This window comes from Lactuca sativa, chromosome 5, assembly GCF_002870075.4.
Source record: "Lactuca sativa cultivar Salinas chromosome 5, Lsat_Salinas_v11, whole genome shotgun sequence".
Lineage (NCBI taxonomy): Eukaryota > Viridiplantae > Streptophyta > Magnoliopsida > Asterales > Asteraceae > Lactuca > Lactuca sativa.
In genome coordinates this window covers 234,390,356-234,396,114 of record NC_056627.2, presented here as the reverse complement: position 1 = coordinate 234,396,114, position 5,759 = coordinate 234,390,356, and the positions used below count along the sequence as shown (strand labels likewise).

Below are 5,759 nucleotides of genomic sequence, written 5' to 3'. Positions count from 1 at the left end.
CAATCTTTAAATGTGTTATTATGTATGTTATCAATTGAAATTTGAATGTGCTATGTTAACAGTTAATTTTTTTTTTCTATAAGTCCAAGCAATGGGGCCTTTGACCTTGAATAAGAAAATTTAATGAAAACAACCATATATGTTCTTTTACTTGTTTCATTCCTCATTGATGAAGTTATTCGAGTTATATACTTATAGATAGATTTTTAGGTGTTTTGGATGTTTAATTTTTAGTGTTTAATTTGTTTCTTTAAAAGATTTGTTATGAAATCATAAGCTACAAAAGTAATACAAAATATTCAGGTTACTCGGGTTATTCGGGTTATTCGACTCCTTAATCATCTTGTACATGTTATTTGGGTTATTCGGGTCAGAACCGAACTGAACCGAATAATACCCGAACCGAACCGAACCCGTATTGCTTATTTGGTTCGGTTTTCGGTTCATACAATTACCCTTATTCGATTTTTGGTTTATTCGGGTCGGTTTGGTTCGGTTCAGTTCCGACCCGAATAACATCCCTAATCACCAGCACACCATACAAACCATCAGTGAGTATTTTACCGGCGATGGAATCGATGTTTCCGATGATGAGGTCGACAACATTGGTGATATCGATACTCCTCCTCGGTTGTTTCTCCTTCTTTTTCTCTTATGACCAAGAAATCAAGTTCAACTGAGCTTTGGCAATTTCTTTTAGGATTGATTCAATCGATTTAGAAGAGGTCACAACAGGTGGAGATCAAATACGGGCAATAGAGGTCCAAACCTAAATCGGGGAAGATGCTGCATCGACAGAGAGTCAATTTATTATTTTTTCTTCACACCGATTTGTTGGTTTCTTTCCCTTTCTTGTAAAATCTTCTTTTTAGTTATCATTTTCAGAATGGTTTATCGGTTCTGGTTTTAGTGTTTCTTTGTTAAAAAATCTAAACAAATGGTGGTTAATCTATTCTTAAATGAGTGAAAAAAAAAACTAATTTCATTTCTAAGGATCACAAACTATTTGATAAATTTGCTATTAACTACTATAATTTTTCCCTAAAATTTTGATTTCTAGATGGAGATGGAGACCCCGACGACGACCATATTCAAAGATTGCATTGGTTCTCGGCTACTTCCATCATTGATTGATCGGATACGTGGTCATTTGGTGGTTTGGGTGGGTTACATATGTGGTCTTTCTATTTGTCACAGTTACCCAGTACCAATGTCGCTATGTCGCTGGTTGAATTCTGGTTGAGAATTGGACTTCTCATACGTTCCCATGTTGATTTCCTTCTTTTTTTTTCCATTTCTAATATTTTAAGGAACATGGGACGACATAAAAAGGGAGGCGATCGGATCTACAAGGATAACTAATTCCCCTTAAATCTTCTAAGGTGTGTTTGGATAGGGTTTGTTATGAATCTGTTTGATTTTAGTATTTGGTTTATAAAGTATGTGCTTTTTATTAACAGAAAACGAAGGATGAAGAGAAATCAGGAGAAAAGGAATTGAATTATTTGTGTAAGGTTGCTATTGTTCAATCTGAAGTACCTTCTGGTAAGTTTTGTACTGATTTTGATTTCCAAATCATTATGATTTTTACTTTTATTTTGCAGCAAGATAGGAGTTTGCTTTTACAAGATGCCAACTGATCTGAATGAGAAGATCTTTGACCAAAACATGGATTTTACATATTGTTCTTAGCAATAAAATGTAGATAGTATAATTCCTTCATATCAAGAAACTGTAGTTCATATAGCTAAAGGGGTTAAGCCACTTCCAGCTTGCCTGCCACCCATTTGATGGAATGCCTAAACCAAAAAGAGCTCTATTTTGTATGTAATTTCTGCAAAAGTAAGTGGTAATAGCAGTATGGGTGCTACTAAGTGGAAGCATTCCAAAACATGTTTGTGAAATGAAATTTTATTTGTTAAAATTATTTAGGGCTAATGTCATAAAAACCCTAAGTTTTCAAGGTTTTGTCGGTTTTGCCCAAAGTTGAATTTTATGTCCGTTTTTACCCTAACATTTTCCAAAAAATGTTCGGTTTTACCATTTTACCGGTGACAACATGTTACCATTATATTAACTTCGCAAAAAAACCCTTAAGTTTACAGTTTTTTTTTACGTTTTTACCCTTAAGTTTACAATTTTTTAACACTTTTACCCTATGTATTTTTTTTTTCATATTATACGTATTCAAGCAGAAAAATTATATTTATAAATGAAAAAAATTTAATTAAATATTGTATTTACATTTTTAATGTTAATTCTTTATATATATATATATATATATATATATATATATATATATGTGTGTGTGTGTGTGTGTATGAGTTTTTTTTTCTTGGATAAACCATTTAAGATGTAAAAAACAAATTAATATGTTTTTAGAACTACAAATATGTATTTTTATGTATTTAAAAATATATGTATCAATAAAAAAAACTTGTTCATTCATAAACATGTTTATATAAGTATATACATATATTTTTAGAAGTGTAAATATGTATTTTGATATATGTTTTTTTTAAAGTATAAATATATTTTTAGAACTATAGATACATATTAATATATAAAAATGTAAAAATATGTATTTATACTTCTAAAAACTATATCTATAAAACACATATTCATAATTCTAAAAATATTATTTATCTTTTTATATGGTATAACCATGCAAAAACAGAAACGCACACAATCAAACAAGCAAACAAATATATATATATATATATATATATATATATATATATATATATATATATATATATATATATAACTTTAAAAAAATATAAATACAATATTTAATTAAATATTTTTTCATATATAAATACGATTTTTCTGTATGAATATGTATATTATGAAAAAAATTATACTTAGGGTAAAAGTGTAAAAAAAAAATTATAAACTTAAGGGTAAAAACGCAAAAAAAAGGGTAAACTTAAAGGTTTTTTTGCGAATTTAATATAATGGTAACCTAGAAAACCTGTTATCACCGGTAATTAAAAGGGTAAAACCGAACATTTTTTCGAAAATGTTTGGGTAAAAACGAACATAAATTTCCACTTTAGACAAAACCGACAAAACCCTAAAAACTTGAGGGTTTTTATGACATTAACCCAATGATTTCCTATCTCATTAGGGATTGATCCAAAGTCCTTATTGTGGCACTTTTTCAATTGAATTTAAAGGTGAAGAGTACAACGAAAATAAACTAAACCGTGTGGTGGAAGCTATAGATGAGCTACACAAGTTGCTTAATGAGGTATTTTCTGATGTATTTATATATTTTCGTTTGAGTTTTATGGCTATAAACATTATTTCATTGTTGTATTATCTGTGTCGTTCATAGGATGAGTTAAGAGATGCAGTTTTATTACTGTAATATTTGGGTCATTCATACCTCCATTATTTTAATGTATAGTATAATTATATTATTCAATTAATATTTGCAGTTGATAGAACATAACAAAGAAGGGTGTCGTCTTTAACCACATGTGGGTGTTTTGACTGGGGATTCTTATAAGCAGGTATTGTCACTGTCATTTTTGGATTTCCTATTTCATTTATATCATTGCTTGCATCTTAATAATAGAATGCCTAATATTTTTTTAATTTGAACTGTTTTTTTCTAGAAAAATAATTGGATATTTTAATTTGTAGGCATCTAATGTGGCTTGCCTTCCATCCATAAAAAAGGGGAAATAATCATTTTTGTAAATAATTTAATATAACGGCGTAGTTAAAAAACAAAAGTATGATGCTTCATTCAACAAACGGAACAAAGTATATTGCTATTTTTTTTAACCCTTTCAAATCTATTGACGTAAGAGTTATGAAAATTAGAATCGAATTTTGTGAAAAGGACTTGAACTTAAAATCTTTTAGTCAATGATAATTAATATGATAACGATATTATTAACTAAGTTAGATAACAGACCATAACTTTATTAGATAACATACCATAATTAATTAGATCTTTTTTATAACTTGAATTTATCTTTTCCATTATTCGTAATATTTTTTAGATTTAAGGATTGAGTTTATTCCAAGAGGTTATATATTTTACAGATCTAGAACATTCAGTGCTTATAAATAACTTTCTAAAGATAAAAATATTCTTATTTTTTTGGTCAAATGGTTAATCTCTATTTTGCAATAACCATAGAAGCATGATGTTTGTGTCATTGTGTGTGTATGGCTGGTCCATATCATTTAATTCAATTGATGTTTAAATTTATTGCAACCTTTCATGTGTTGACCATTTTGCCCTCGGTGTCCTATTGTTTAGTTTTTGGGTTATTTGGTGGTTGTTGTTGTTGTTTCTATCATTCTTTTGTTAGTTTTTAAGAGATACCTATAACATTCTATTGATGGATTGATATATGAAAGCATTTATTTTTGGTCAACATCTTGTCCATTTTGCCTCTGATGCAATTTTGGTGAACTTCAGTCTTTTGGTGGTGTTGTCCCTTCCATTAACTCAAGATTATTGTGACATTTACAAATGAATAGCAAGCTCTCCCTTCCCCTCTTTCTCTACCTCCGCTACTTCATCCCTTTACTCTCCTGTACTATCATATGCATGTATTTTACATGCCAAAAGTAGCATCCTCAATATCATGTTTCATTTACTTCATGCTCTACAAAAATTACAACAATGTGAATTTTGTTCATGGTAATTATGTATTGAATTTACGCATTTGTCCCTTATATGTAGTATATGTTTTACTGTAAAGTTGATAAATGCTTCCAATAGTTTCTAGCTTGGTAAACTTTTTTTTGAACTCTTCTTCAGGTTTACTGTTTCTGATCTCGGAGGGAATATGGTAAAGGATTCAGAGGGTGGGTGTGGCTATAGAGCATGGGATTGAGTACAATGATAACAAATATGTAAAATGTCTATTAAGCAAAGACAAAAGTCGTTTTAACCCATGCGGAGCATGGGATCTTCATTAGTTTATAATTAAGAATGACCGTTATTTTACTCATGCAAACACATGTATGTTCAAGCCTTAAGAAACCTCCATTAACCTAAGACCTAAGTATTGTGTGGTTTCATTAAAAACATGTTTGTTGACGCCATTATCGTCTTCTCATATGATCCATCAGAAAAATCAGACAAGGTCGATGTCAACGCGTCTTAGACCATGAAAAGTTCTTCTGATGAGAATAGGAGATCCTCAGTCCTGTACTATAAATTCTATATCCTTTTTGGGCGACTCAATCATAATTTCATAGCAGATGCAGAAAGAAAGAGATAATAGAACTTCCGAAGGTTGAAGAGTTTGAAAGAATTTGTTTAATTAAAACTTTCTTTTAAAGACATTGTTGTCGATCAATATACAAAACCTGAAAAAAAAAATCGAAAAACTTTGCTTTAGGTCTAATAGACGGTTGCCAAAGTTAGATAACCAAGAGTGCAATATTGGGTGTGCTGGGGCAGACGAGGAAATTCTTCAGTCTCGTTGGGTCGATAAAAAAAAATATATATATATATATTTAAAAAAAAAGAAGAAAGTGAGTGGTTCATGTCACTATTTACCCATTCCAAAATCAATCGTGTAAATGGAATTCACTAGTGGTTATGGTGTGTAACATATATATATATATATATATATATATATATATATATATATATATATATATATATATATATATATATATATATATATATATATATATATATATATATATATATATATATATATATATATATATATATATATATATATATATATATATATATATATAACACAAGATATTTTTTA

The 5,759-nt window shown here is 29.1% G+C and overlaps 2 long non-coding RNA genes across 2 annotated transcripts; both read left to right on the top strand.

The window, feature by feature from the left end:
• Positions 1-582: 582 nt before the first annotated feature.
• Positions 583-2,166, top strand: LOC111921725 (uncharacterized). The gene is made up of 3 exons (XR_002860260.3): positions 583-833; positions 1,061-1,382; positions 1,461-2,166. It is a non-coding gene; the product is annotated as an uncharacterized LOC111921725 (long non-coding RNA).
• Positions 2,167-2,890: 724 nt separating this feature from the next.
• Positions 2,891-4,995, top strand: LOC122198082 (uncharacterized). The gene is made up of 3 exons (XR_006191919.2): positions 2,891-3,253; positions 3,444-3,518; positions 4,787-4,995. It is a non-coding gene; the product is annotated as an uncharacterized LOC122198082 (long non-coding RNA).
• The last annotated feature ends 764 nt before the right edge of the window (positions 4,996-5,759 follow it).